The sequence below is a fragment of the Talpa occidentalis genome, unplaced genomic scaffold (genome assembly GCF_014898055.3).
Source record: "Talpa occidentalis isolate TD23 unplaced genomic scaffold, MPIMG_talOcc4v2.1 talOcc4.6, whole genome shotgun sequence".
Taxonomy (NCBI): domain Eukaryota; kingdom Metazoa; phylum Chordata; class Mammalia; order Eulipotyphla; family Talpidae; genus Talpa; species Talpa occidentalis.
In genome coordinates this window covers 17,534,349-17,549,661 of record NW_023604972.1, presented here as the reverse complement: position 1 = coordinate 17,549,661, position 15,313 = coordinate 17,534,349, and positions in this window count along the sequence as shown.

Here is a 15,313-nt window from a genome sequence, read left to right as displayed (position 1 = left end):
CTAAGTAACAAACTTCACATCAGCAGGGTAGAACAAATGACTAAGCTTGTTTGTATTGACCCAGGGCCTTTGTATGTCCTTTCTACTCTTTCTTCCATCACCTGGCAAACTCATTCATAGTTAATACCTTTTTCCTGGAATTTATAGAAGTCATTTTAAATGCTAAGTGAAACAATAGATAATTTGAGAGGAACACAAAAAGTAATAATAAATTGTGGAGAAAAATACATCTTATAAAGTGAATAGTCCTCTAATTACTATGTCAATTTTTTTTTAATATTTATTTATTTATACAAGCACTGAGTACAGTCAGAAGCGCGGGAGGGTGAGAGAATTCACCAGAGCCAAAGAGGGGAGCAGAACAGGCAGACTGACGAAACGCACTGCTGAGGGGAGCAGCGGGCACGGCAGGAGAGGTCTGAGCGCCTTGTGGGACCCTCCGGTGGCTGGGGATCAATCAGGCGCTGCAGAGGCTGCAGGCAGATTCGCAGCCCAGCGCTCAACTGCTGCGCCACCGGGGAGGCCCTATGCCAAATATTATTAAGTAGGTCACTGACTCTAAGAACAAATGAGTTGTTTAATTGCATGACTATATATTAATCCACTCCAACCATAAAATAAGGACTTCTTAATTCTTTCATATTTAGATTGTCTGGATTGCATATAGCTATTTTTTTTTTCTTTCAAGTCTTTAATTGCAAAGTGCATAAATATTCAAAGATACTTTGAGGGGGAAAGTTGTTTTTAAATAAACATTTTTTCTTCAATACACACTTGACATGTCCGTGTATTGCTTTCATTAAATCAGGCAACTTTACAAGAAACCCAAGGTTACCAATGCTTACACACCTTAAATGTTTTGCTCTTTTATTGACACTTCTTTTAAAGTATGAAGTATGGCAACCCAGCATCACTTATCAAGTATATGCTTTAATGTTAATATTGTGTTGCAATAACACTTATGTGGCAAATACTTTTATTAAATTTCCTTCCCAATTGCCACTGTGTTTTTTGCATTTAGCAGAACATGTTGAAATTATTAAAAAGATGATGCTTATTCAGCCTGTGTCTTCAATCATGTGTGAAGACTGTCACAGAGGAATGAACAAATTACTTAATTAAATTTGTTTTATGTAAACCACGTTTATGAATGGCTTTTAATTCCTGAAAATAATAAAAGTTGTATGTATTTGCAAAAATATTGCATACTAAATTACCTTATAATGGCTTGTCAAATTCTAGAACACTGAAAATATTTTACAAAGGTTTAATGGGCATGAGCTCATGACAGGTCACTAATGGAGTCTACTTAATGTATGTCTAAGGAAGCTTTTTTTCCAACATTTTATATGAATCAACCCCAAAATAGATACTTTCCCCTATGATTAATCATTTACAATGAACTCAGCTAAATTAAATTGATAAAACATGTTATACTTTCTCTCAATGAACGTTATTGACACATAAATAGAAAATCATTGTCTCTCAAAATTTTATACATTTATTTTGTGAGGAAAAGATTACAAAAAGACGTGTATCATCAACTTTTCCTACTTCATCATTTGTAAATTGAGTTTTTGTTTTTTTTTTTTAGAAAAGGCGCATGTGAACTGAACAATTAAATGCAGAAAGGAAACCATAGTTTAATTGTACACCGCTGGATATGCAACCCTAGAGAGAACATTGAATTCTTTATTAAACATCAAAGTGTTAAATGGCAGATGTTAACAAAAAAGATAATGGCAAATGATGTACAAAGAATAAGTTGTTATTTGGAGTATTTTTTATTTTTTTTTTAGAAAAAAAAATAATTTTTTTTTTTAGAAAAATAAAAAATACTCCAAATAACAACTTATTCTTTGTACATCATTATTGCCATTGGAGTATTTTTTAAAAAGATTTATTTATTTAGGCATGCAAGAGCTGGGGTACAGGCCAGAAGTGCAGAGGGTGAGAGGCTTCACCAAAAATAGAGTGGGGAGTGGGGAGCAGAATAGGCAGATAGACTGAAATACACTTCTTAGGGGAGCAGCGAGGGAGTCATGAGAGGTCTGCTGCACCATGTGGGTATCTCCCTGGCCGGGGATCAAACTTGTACTGCAGTGGCTACAGATAGTTTCATAGGTTGTGTCTTGACCCCTTGCACCACCAAGGAGGTACTATTTGGAGTATTTTAGCTTCATTTGGTAATCATTAATTCTTCCAGTATTTATATACAAGTTAGATAGATTTTTATGTTTGAATAACATACCTATGTTTCATATGCCATAATTTTTTTTGAAAGTTAGACACATAAATTGATAATGACTTTATTTATTTCCTCACTCCTTGGAAAATTGTGTTACAACTTAAATTACAAATGACAGGTAAAAATTAATTTGTCTCATGAAATGTACATCTCTGTAAGTTCTTTAAGATTGAATTTGAAAGCAATACTTGATTACTAAATGAGATTAAGTGTATGAAATAAAAAATTAAAGTGCTTATTTATATTAATTGGATAAATGTATTATTGTATAAGAAATTAATTATGCCTTACATGATTTCTTAATATATACCAGAATTCTCAAGTCAAAAGTGATTGTGAAAGTGACAGTATATTATGCCCTCAGAATGGAATCTTGGCTATTTAGTCGTTTTAGATTAAATTCACATCCAATGGGGAGATATTGCCTTTTTAAATACAGTCCATACATTACCACTTCTCTGATCTAAAATTATGTATTTATGGACTTACATATACTGAACATTTCATACTGTAGGAATAGAAAACAGAATTTGTACCATAGTATATAAAATGATCTCACATTTCTAGTTGGAATAATGGTTCAGAACATCAGATTATACTTAGAATATAAGCAATTTTGAAAAGGTTTATACTTTTTAAAAATGACTATAAGAGGGATATAAAAGCAATCAAATGTGGTTCTTAAGATATCAGAACTTGAAGGCTTCCTTCTTTCCACTTCTAAGCATTGCCTAGAAGTGCAGCCATTGGTCAAGATTAAATTAAGTTGACTACAAAACTGAACAACTTCCTCTAGGAAAAACTTACTTTCTTTTGACATGAACTTTTATTGTTCTGCTCTTTCAAGCATCATCTTCATGTAACAAAGTAGTAGGGACCTAGAGATAAAAAGAAAAGAAAGGGACAGTGTAAAATAAGTACTCTAGTAAAACTCAAATATTTTTACAGTGAAATAGCATTAAGCATTCTGAATTTAAGACAAAAGTAATAAAACAAATAATGGTATAATTAGTGCAACATGTTTGCTATAAATAAACTTTAAAAGCTCAGTGTCTATAAAGGTCTGTTCTTAATTTTGCACATCAGTTAGATGAATTCATTATCATAAACTAAATATACCTAGAGTCATCAACAGAAATATATACTTAAGTTTCAGAAATTTAGAAAGTGAGGCCTCCCTGGTGGCACAAGGGATTAAGTCTCAACACTATCAAGAGATCACCAGCCACTGCAGCATGAGTTCGATTCTAGGTCAGGGAGCTACCCACATGGCACAGCAGACCACTCCTGACTCACCTGCTGCTCCCCTCAGCAGTGTATTTCAGTCAGTCCTCCTGTTCTGCTCCCACTGTCGTTAGTGAATCCTCTCAGCATCCTCACCTTGCACCTCTGGCCTATACCCCAGTTCTTGCATGCATTAGTAAAATACAAATAAATCATTAAAAAAAGAAATTTAGAGAGTGTTTAGAAATGGAAGAGAAATAGATGAAATTTTTCATAGTTTGGAATACAAAAACTTAGCTTATGTTTTATTTTCTTTGACATCTTAAAATTCCTTCACCTCTTCCCCTCTCAATTATGGTAGACAGAAAAAGTGTGAAATAAGGAGTGCTTTGTTATTAAATGAATAAATTCAGGCATCCATGCCATTACAATGTAACTTCTATATATTTGCTTTTCCTTAAGTTGGCATTTTGTAAGATGTTCTTTATGTATTTCACAATATTGAGGTTTTTTTCCTCTCATAATTGTAACTATATTGAATATAAATAAACACAGTTTTATCAGAACATTTGTCCCTTTATAAAGACAAATATTAGTATATCATAGTAAAATTTTAAATTGTATCACTTGGGTCAGTTTTATTCAAGTAACTCAAGTCACTCCTCAGAAAGTGGTGTGTAAAATACAAATTCTGGAATGTGGAATTCAGTGACATGTGAATTCAGGTAAAACATCACATAAGTGTGCCAAAAATACAAGGAGAGATAAGAATGAAATGAGCAGACCTTATAGCTTGGGTCACCAAATAATGAATTTTACCAGTATTGCAAACCTTCAAAAAGCTAAGTTATTTTACCCAAAACCTTATAAAAAAAAAAAGCACAGATTTAGTCCTTTCAAAAACTCTGAACATATTAATTGCAGATATTTTTCTTTCTAATAACTAGCTCCCCCCCACACACAGAGAATCTACAAATCTGTACTTACAATACAAATTCTCATCCTAGCTAGGAAAAGCACTTTATTTAATACATTTGGCAAATAACGTTAGCTTCTATTTTGATATCTTTGGTTATAAAATGAAAATATTAAACTTTGAGTGTTGAGAAAATTAATTATTTAACATTTATAACATTCTTTCTTGCTCAAAAGTAGAAAAGTCACAGAAGAATGTATACGTTGTACTCACAACAGATGCTCTCATAAATGCAAATCACAGGAAAAGTGTTATTATTAACTCTAATCAAAATATTAAAGTTAGAATTAGAAATGGAGTGAAGAAAAATATGACATAATGCTTAACGCATTCTTTAATTGTTTGTTACTTGAGTGATATTTCATGTTAGGTAACTTTTTAAATTTTTTTTGAAGATTTATTTATGCATACAAGAACTAGGGTACAGGCCAGAGGTGCAGGGGGTGAGAGGATTCACTAGAGACAGAGTGGGGAGTAGAACAGGCAGATCTAATGAAATACACTGTTGAGGGGAGCAGCAGGCAAGACAGGAGGGGTCTGCTGCACCATATAGATAGCTTCCTGGTTGGCAGGTGATTGAACTCTTGCTGCAGACACTGTGGATAGCTTCACAGTGCTCTGCATAACCCCTTGCACCACCAGGGATGCCCTAGATAATTTTTAAAATCTCCAGTTTTGCTAAACAAGATGAGATGAGACTATCTAATGTGAGAAGTATGAGTACTTACTTCTGTGAAACTAAGACCATTCAAGGAGAACCCAACTAAATCAACAGAGTTGCATCATGTAACTACACTGGACAACCTCATCATGTTAGAATCTATAAGAGGAGGGCAATGGGGGAGGTTTATCTGAATCATGCTTTAACTATATTCTATAAACCAGTATCATCAAAAGGTAACTTTATGTCTCTTGATGTTATACTTGCTCTTCAAAAAAACATTGCTAATAAATAGCAATATATTTGTTTGTTCCTTTGCTTTTGTTTTAGCATTCTAGGAAAGAATAAGGAAAATGAGGTAGATTTTATATAAATTTTTTCCTAATATTCTAATAATCATCTCACATTTTTGGTTTAAAATTTTCCTATTGTTTTTTCCCCAGTTCTATTGACATATTACTGCCATATAACACTATGAGTTAAAGGTATACAATGTGATTATTTGATAATGCATATCTACCAAAATGATCCTCACGATAAGTGTACTTAATGAATCTATCATTTCATGCAATTATCTTATTTTTTTGTCATAAGAAAATTTAGACCTGTTTTCTTAGTAATGTTCATGTGTGCAATACAAGTCTATTAAAAAGGTCACTGCCCCATTCCTTAAATCTCCAGAATTTATATGTCGTTTTACTGGACTTTTGAACCCCTGCCCAGTATCTCTGTATTGCCTTTATCAAACAATATTAATATTAATAATTAATAAAATTACTTTAATGCCCTTCACACTTTTTTTAAAGATTTCATCTATTGATTGATTGATTGATTGATTGATTGATTTATACAAGCACTGGGTACAGTCAGAAGTGAGGGAGGTTGAGAGAATCCACCAGAACCAGAGAGGAGAGTAGTGCAGGCCGACTGACCAAGTACACTGCTAAGGGGAGCAGCGGGTGGCAGGAGGGGTCTGCGCGCCATGTGGGACCCTCACCCAATGGCCGGGGATCAAACTGGTGCTGCAGAGGCTGCAGGCACCTTTGCAGCCTAGCGCTCAACCGCTATGCCACCGGGGAGGCCCTCCTTCACACATTTTAAAACAAGATGGCAGCTTATGTTGGTCTTGTTGATTTTTTTCTTAAAATGTTCTTTTTGATATCCAAATGCTTACATAATATACTTGAAGTTGAATATATGTGTTCAAGGATTGTGTTTTATGATTCTTCTATTACAAGTGACAAACACAGTAGTGTTGTGTTTAGAGAATTTAAAGTTGTATTCATAATAATGAAAATACCTGAAGAGTTGGATCTTCAGATTTCATATTTTTTTGTGGAAATAAGATGTAGTAGAGAAAAAGGATGGCATAATTATTTTTTTATGTCACCTATTCATATAATTTTTGAGGACATGACTTAGAGGTCTAAAAGTTAACTTTGTATGATTAACTTTTAATATCTTATGCCAGTCAAAATAAGCTGACATCATGATGCTCTTTTTTATTACGATATATGACAAAAGTGACTTAATAAAAAGGTAAATTAAATATGATTCAAATTTTAACTCTGCAAATCCCCAAATATATTTGAATCAATTTGGAAAACAATTTATTGAATGGATGTATGCAGTTTGGCTATGCCAAGATTTGTCCGGAAAACTGATAAAAATATTAACCCTTTTTTGACCTTTTGATAGGTTAAATAGGGGTATATTACACACTGAACTTTTATAGTCATAACTTTAAGAATAATCAATAATGTGAAACCTGAAATGCTAATGTCATTGATCTTTTAAAAATGATTGATAGAAAGGGTTGCCTTTAAAATGGTAAGCTGTCCAGTTTGGGTCTGTGACAGACAGCATTCACATGATTCTCTCTGGAGTGCAACAATAAAATCTCTCCCTAAAGAGAGGTCTGTGCTTTAAAAATACTGGCATAATGTACAACATGACAACTATAATGAACACTGTTGTATGATATATAGGAAAGTTGTTGAAAGACAAAATCCTTAGAGTTCTGACAAGGAGGCTTTTTTTTCTCCCTTCTTTTCTTTTTTATACTTACATGAAAATATCGATGTTAGCTGAATCTATTGCAATCATTTCACTGTAAATGTAAATCAAACCATCTCCCTCTATGCCTTAATAGTATACCATTGATAAGTCAATTATTTATCAATGAAATGGGGAGGGGGAAACTCTGGGAATCCTAACAGCATTTTGTATCCTTAGTATCTAAAATTCATTCGAACAACATTAATGAAGAAGGGAATAAATGCAATTTTTAATGTAACTTTCAATTTAAAATGTATTTTATGAAATACCCTGTTTTCAGCAACAAATATACCTTACATGGTAACTTGGTCAAATGCCTTATTCTATGTTTGGCCACAGCAACGTAGAAGTACTACATTGACAATAAAACTGAAGAATAAGGATACTATATAAAGTAATGTAAGCGTGGTGTTGTATTGTTTATAGAAAATCAAGTTTTGTTTAGTTTTTTTCTAACCACCAAAGGCTCTATAAATGCTTAATAGAGTCATATATAATATTTTATATTTAGTAAAATCTATGAACTAATGAGTCAGCTCTATCTTTTAACCAAGTTATATATTGAAAGCCAGTCTACTTTTCTTTTCTTTAAATTTAACCAGAAATAAGTAGAATTATGCTTAAATCTTTAGATCTAAATGGCACAAAAAGAATTAAAATCTTCTGACATGCTCTGAATATAATATCCTGTTCCCTTCATTAAAATGACACACAAGAGAATTTATTTGATAAAATTTCTGTTTAAACATTTTGCAAGTAGAGAATGGGGGTCAGGGAGAGGTGGTGTAGGGAGTGGAAGGGTGATGTAGAGCCTGGGCACTTTGTGGGCTGGGCAAACTATGGTGACTGCACCTGAGGGGAGAACTCATATATTGTTAAAAAATAAACAAGGATGTTTACAAAATAAAAAAATTAAATAAAAGTAATACAAACAAGAGCCAAAAAAAAAAAAAAAAAAAAATGCCAGTTTTAGCAAATGTATTTGCTGAGATTTGAAAGTTTTCTATATATTCAAAATACAATTTTTTAATTTAATATAAACTCTAAAATTTCTTCCTGACGAGTGGTTAGTCTTTTCACTCTTTTAACAGTATTTTTCAAAGAGCAGACATTCTTAATTTTACAGTCAAAAAAAGAAATATATTCTGCTTATATAGATTTATATATATATAAAGTGTGTAGGATATATGCTGTGTTCAGAATTAAAACAGAAAATATGGATCTATAGATATTTATATAAAAAAGAATAAATGATACTGCAAAAATTAGTAACAGTATCAACATCCTTAAATTCCTTTCCATCAGTAATGATATTTTAATATATTGTCAAATATTCTTAGTAATATTCTAAGGTTCAGATTTTCTTATACCCATGTATATAAAAATCTGGAAGTCACAATGTTGGAGTAAATAGCCCATATTTCAAACACACTGGATTTGCAATATTAGTTATTTAAAAAAATGCTTCTATTAAAATTAGTGATATTGCATCATATTTTAAAGAATTCATTGTTATTAAAGTACTTTTATTTTATATACTTGCAAAAGTTTTGACAGTTTAGGAATCCCCTCCTGAGTAATCACCATTGCACTCCTACCCCTGAAACACCCGTAGCCCTTCTCCATAGTTCATTTTATTCTCCTTACACATCATCTTGTTTTCCCCCCTCTTCCCCTTAAAGTCAAAGAACTATGGTCAATTTTCCATAATTGGCTTTAAAGTTTGTCTTTGTCTGACCCTTGTTTGGTTTTTCTATATTCCAAATATAAGTGATACCATTCGGTACTTATCTTTCTCCTTCTGGCTTATTATTTAGTTTAAAATAAACCTGGCCAGCTCCATCAATGTTGCGGCATCATATTTTTATAGAGCTAAATTTGTTACATATAATTTTAGCAAATATAAAAAGTAACATGGAATTAGCAAGGACAAAAGAAATAGCAAATGATAAATATCTCAAACCTAAATGAGTTTTAGTTTAACATCTATACGTTGTGTTGTATCTTGACATATTTCAGTGTGCATATGAAATGAATTAATGGAAAAGAAAAAGAAAAGTATAAAATAAAGTTAAAACATGTGCTATCATGTATTAATTTTACCAATACTGATTAAAAAAAGAAATATGCATGAAAATATTCAAAATACTCATATTCCTCCAAAAGAAATGTATATTTTTTGGGGTCTGTTGTATTTGCAAGAGAGCTACAGTTAGAATAGTAAAATATTAGAATTTTAAAAAGTACAATAAGTACAGAACATGTTTTTTCTTGTTGCTAGAATACTTGGAAGTTACAACCAAAAGGAATCTTGACCTCTTGAGCACCTCTATCTTTTATGTGTGTGTGTAAAAATAACTCACTCTACCACTGGTTTCATTAATTTAGATATACAGTAAATATTCTTTTTCAGTGTTCTTGTTTGGTCAAATCAAAAGAGACTGTAATATCTGTGGGATCACAGGGAAAATAATGAAGTGTTGGTGAAAGTGCAGTAAATCAGTTTTGGTATTAGCCTGTCAGTTAAGATGAATCAGGATACAGAGGCTTTTTCTTTTAATTTTTCCCCTCTCTCTCTATATATTTTTTTTTCCTTGAAACAACTACTTTCTCCTCTTACTATTGATCTTATTCATTGTTAATATAGAATCACAGTTCAGTAGATGCTAGAAATTTCATTTCAATTATGCTGTTTTAACTTGGCATATATTTCAGTTGGTGATTCAAAATGTGTGTGCCTCTCCTTCCTAAAATGATTAAACAATTGGAATTATTTAATAAATGTATCCTTCCACGATAAAAACTGAATAGGTGATTAACTATGGCTAACTGGGTAGTTTTACTTAAAAGAAATTAGCAACTAAAACAAACCTCCAATTCTGCTTTTAGCTTTATTTGGCTAAATAATTGCGAGGACATTTTTATTTCCTCAACTAGCTCCTCAATTCTGCTGCCTTTCTCTTTGGTCTATGTTGTGTTGCCATGATCCAAGTAGAAAATATGAAATAAACAAGTCTAAATTCTTAAACCATTACCAAAATAGAGCATATTATATCTCTCAAAATTAACCAGGTCATGTTCAAATGAATGAACTAAAAAGTACTTTTAAAGAAAGCCTTTTGAAATATTAAACATCACAAAACTTCCTGAGTGATTTGTTCCTCAAAAAGTATGTTTTTCTACTTCACATTCATTTATACTTTTGTTTACTTTAAAATTTTCCAGCTTTATTGAGGTTTAATTGAAAATTAAAACTTCCTATATTTAAGGTGTACAATATGATTTCATATACATATAAATAGGAAAACATTCACCACTATTAAGCTAGTCAACATATCTATCCCCTCATGTAGCTAGTACTTTTTTCTTCTTTTTTTTTTTGGTGATAACCTTTTAAACCTACCCTACCCTCTTGGCAAATTTCGACTATGCAGTACAAATATTACTAGTTATAGTCACATTATTGTGACATTATATTAAGAATTTATTTATCTTGTCTAAGTGAAACTTTGCAGCTTTACTTACACTTTAATCTGTCAAGAATTTTTAGTTTCTGAGGCTAACAGAGCAAGATAGACATGTGAAATGGGAAATTTAATGCAGAAATCAGACTTCATGGGCCTTTTATGTGCTAAAAATGTACATACAATGGCCTTTTTAAAAGTCTACATGAAATGTGGGAAGAGCATTACCACACATAATTTTTATAATGACATAAATTCTATTTTTGGTTTTTAGTTAAAAACTGAAGTTTTAAAGTTTCAATTAACTTATTCCATGGCTTCCTTTAATATTTTTCAATGTTTAAGTGTACAGTGATAATGGAGCTTTTGATATGAAGAGGTACTTTTCCTGGGAGCAACATTCAAAAAAGTAAACCAATTTCTCAGGAGAGGAAATGACCAGACTAGTAGTGAGAGTTTCTGTCCTGCCCTGTGAAAACTGTGACAATTAGTAATTAATTTGCCTACCTAATAACATTTTAACCCCAAACCACACATTGAATCTAAAAAAAAAATGAATTCAATAGGAAAGTATTCACCACTCATTTTAAAACTGTATTGGGCTTGTAGAATTGATTTATGGCAATTCTCAGCAATTGCCCAATTTAAGGGAAATTATTTCAGATAGTGTTCACTATAATTTTAAAGTTACTGTCTTTTCTAGAGGTTAGTATATCATTGATAACTGAAATTTTTCTCAGAGCTGTCCCATTGCAAATAAACAATTTGAGTTTCATTTTATTATTTATAATTCAATGATGGCAGGAACAATGAATGAGATATTCATCTACTTGGCAGATTTCACAGCAACATGCATTTATGAAATACTGATTTTATATCTGCACTGCATAATGGCAATATGTACTCAAGAACAACCTGTTTGGAAGACTATTGTATTATAATCTCAGTCCTCTGGGGAGTTATTTAATCAAAATAGCTTTGCTTAAGTGCACTACAAGAGGAGACATGAAAAAAATGTCAGAGGATCAAGGAGAGACAAAGGACTAGAAACTGTAGTACTAAAAGTAATTTAGTGCCTTAAGGAATGGTAATTTTTTTTTCTTTTACTTGAGGTGGAAAAGCTCAAATAAGTCAGGAATATCAAAGCTACAACTGAGATCTCAGTGAATGGCAAAATAAATTCTCATACTCGTGAACACTAAACACCTAGAAAAAAATGTGTCAAGTCAAAATGGAAATATAAATCACACTGTGCTCCTGAATAATCAGTTAGTGAAACACTAATTGGTACTGTATAATTAAAAGCAACTATACTGGGCCTTATTTTTCTTATTTTCTTAACTCTTCTTTGTCTAACTTAATTTCAAGTAGATTCTCCATTAACTCTGTGAACAAAATTCCAGCAATGCTCATGACTCCCAACAATGAGTTAAACAATGTAATGTCATTGTGTAATAAATCCTGATTCACATACACACTTTTATGTGGAAATGTATGGTAATTACTCTATTAATGAGTAGTATGTGTTTAATCAACATGCCTAATTATCTTAAACTTTGATTATTGCAGTTTAAACAATATAGGAGACACAGAATGTTATAGAGTTTTACAATGTCTTCTATTTGTTTACATCTGCTTATAAATTCATCGTCACCTTGAAACCATCATGGTCATGATGGTCTTTTAATGTTCCTGCTTATCTTGCAAGAACAGCAGAGCAGGCTTTTAGCAATGCAACACAAATACTTCTACCCATTTTAAAGAATTCAGTATTTCATAAGTTGACAAGTTGTGTTGCTGCACAAAGACCCAAAAAGTGTCCACTGTCCTAGCAATGACATGCCATTGCTTGGAAAGAAAATAACTGCACGGCTTAGGTTCAATTTGTCCTCTGAACTCCTGTGGTAGCTTATTTCAAAGCCTCATCATGATATGTCTCATTTACTATGCATACATTGATCTTCAAAAATTTATTGTTCTGTTGTTCAAAATATACAATGAAAAATTGTAAAGAACATAAAACCTTAGCATTTTACTGGACAGCTACATAAAATGAAAAGTGAGGACAAAAAAGGCTTTTCACTCTCTTTATGTAAGAAACTGATCATCTACAAAATACAAGAGTAAGAGATCAATGAATTTTAGGAAATAATAATGGTTTCTATCATCGAGGGAAGGATATATTTGATAACAAAATGGAAGTAAACAAAATGCTACTAGTTGTCAGTGGGGAAGGAGAAGAAATAAAAGTTTAAGGAAAAGTTAAGTTGAAGACTTACCACAACTGCATTATTTATGGAAAGATCCATAGCAGTTTTTGCAGAAAAGACAACATGACATCAACAGTTCCCAAGAAGAGCAGAAGTAGAAGGGGGGAGGAATTTGGCTTCAATAATTCTGAAAGCAGCTGTTGGGATGTAGCAAGCCAGAAGAATTCAAGCTGCTGGTTCTGTGAGCAGTGCCAAAGGTTTCACACTTTAAGTACTAAGTATGCGTCTTAACTCCTGGAGAATACCGGAACTTTACATATGCATTGATGCATAGAAGTCAGGTAACAGAAAGCAGATGATATTCTAGTCCTTTGAGAGACATTTAGATTAAAATTGGCAGATAGTTCTAAAATTTGTTATGATTTTATAACTTTGGGCAAATTACTTAAACCACTGCTTCCTTCACCTTACTCTTTTACACAATGTGAGAAGGAATGTAGAGCCTGCCCATAAGTTGTCTTGTAAAGATAAGAGTAGGTATTCTATAAACTATAAATTACCCTTGTGGAAGGGTATCAATTGTTATCAATTCTCTTCTCATTTGTTTTCTATAAACTTAGAAGAAAGGAATTAAATTTTTGTTTTAGGGGCTCCCTTGGTGGCGCAGGCAGTTGAACACTGCACTGTGAAGCTGACTGCAGCCTCTGAAGCACCGGTTCGATCCCTGCCAGCAGCGAGGGTCCCACATGGCACGGCAGACCTCTCCTGTCTCACCTGCTGCTCCCCTCAGCCATGTATTCCGTCAGTCTGCCTGTTCTGTTCCCTGCTCTGTCTCTCAGCCTCCTGCGCATCTGGCCTGTACCCGGTTCTTGTATAAATAAATAAATAAATCTTTAAAAAAATATATTGTTTTAATAAAGATAGATTTATTTTTGGAAAACAACTCATATTTTGAATCATACAAATCATCATCTTAGAATTCATATAGTTTGAAATCATTTGGAATTCTTCTGTTTCCTTTGGCAGGCACTTAATTCGTTGGGTTTTATGAATAGAATTGTGTTGGAATGAAGTCAGTTTGCCAGTTGAACAATATAGTATTTTATGCAATAAATTAATTGTTAGAATAAGGTGGTTGATGTCCCAGATTATTAACCCTATTTTCAAAGACCTTTAATTAATGCAATTTTGCTCAGGATATTTCTTTTCTAAGATTTATCCAAAGTGCAAAAGTCAAACTGTCCCTTATTCTAACTTGAGATTAAGTCAGGTATAACTATTCTGAAGCTGATTTTGTGCTTTTTGTCATAAATGAGCTATGCTTCAACACCCCTGTGTGGCCCTACTGCTGCCACGGGCACTCTGGGAGGCAAGTCTTGCCCATCTTATAATCTCCACATAGTAAAATCTATCCTGTTAGCCTCTAATACATACCAGTCACTGGCTGGGCAGGATGACATGATGGTTTCATTCTCTCATTTTCCAGAGGATGTAATAGAAAGTTTTATGGTTTATTCAGTAACAAATGTACAGTAGAAACATAAACACATATACATTATTACTTGTCTCCATGAGAGGCTACTTTCACAGGTTCTTCAAAATTACTCCCAGATTTATATAGGTAAGGGACATAGAAATGTAATCTTGTCATTTTCCTTCATAAACACCCAATGAATCTTCTTGACTGTACTGAATCTAATTCCTACCCATCCATCAAGCCAAAGCTCTGACCATTTATTCATTCATTTATAAAATATTTATTGAGAAATAGGGGCCATTGAGCTAGATTTAGGGAATAGTGAATGACACAGAAGCATCCCCTGGCTTTAGGAGACTTAAACTTTAGGGTATAAAAGAGACATCTCCTGGCTGATCGTGACTACATCATCACACAAATGATTAAACTTTTGGCTCTCTCTCCCACCACCACCTCAGTGCCAGCCACACCATTCTTCCCACACACTTCCCCACTTTCCCTAATTAAGTCAGGTTGTTTCATGAAATCCTGTATCTGCATGTGTTATATTTCCCCTGTTTAGAATATCCTGGTATCATTCTTCCTCCGGCAAACTCCTACTCATTCGTCCTACTCAATGATTATCAGGTCTTCTCTGAAGGAGATGATTGTTCTCCTGAGTCCTCAGGCATTGTTTATATACCTTGTTTATTATATTATTTTGGAGTCATCTTTTAGTAAATGCATTTGGCTCACTGATTAAGAGCAAAGTTCAAATGTGCATGGGGTTAAATTTGATTTTGCCAGTTTCTTATTGTATAGTTTTTTTTCCTGATAATCAGTTTATCATTAAATTGGATGTTAACAGCATTTACTTTTTTTTTTTTTTATAGAGGCATGCTTTTATTTATTTATTTTATTTGTTTGTTTGTTTTGTTTATACATGCACTGGGTACAGTCAGAAGCGCGGGAGGGTGAGAGAATTCACCAGAGCCAGAGTGGGGAGCAGAGCAGGC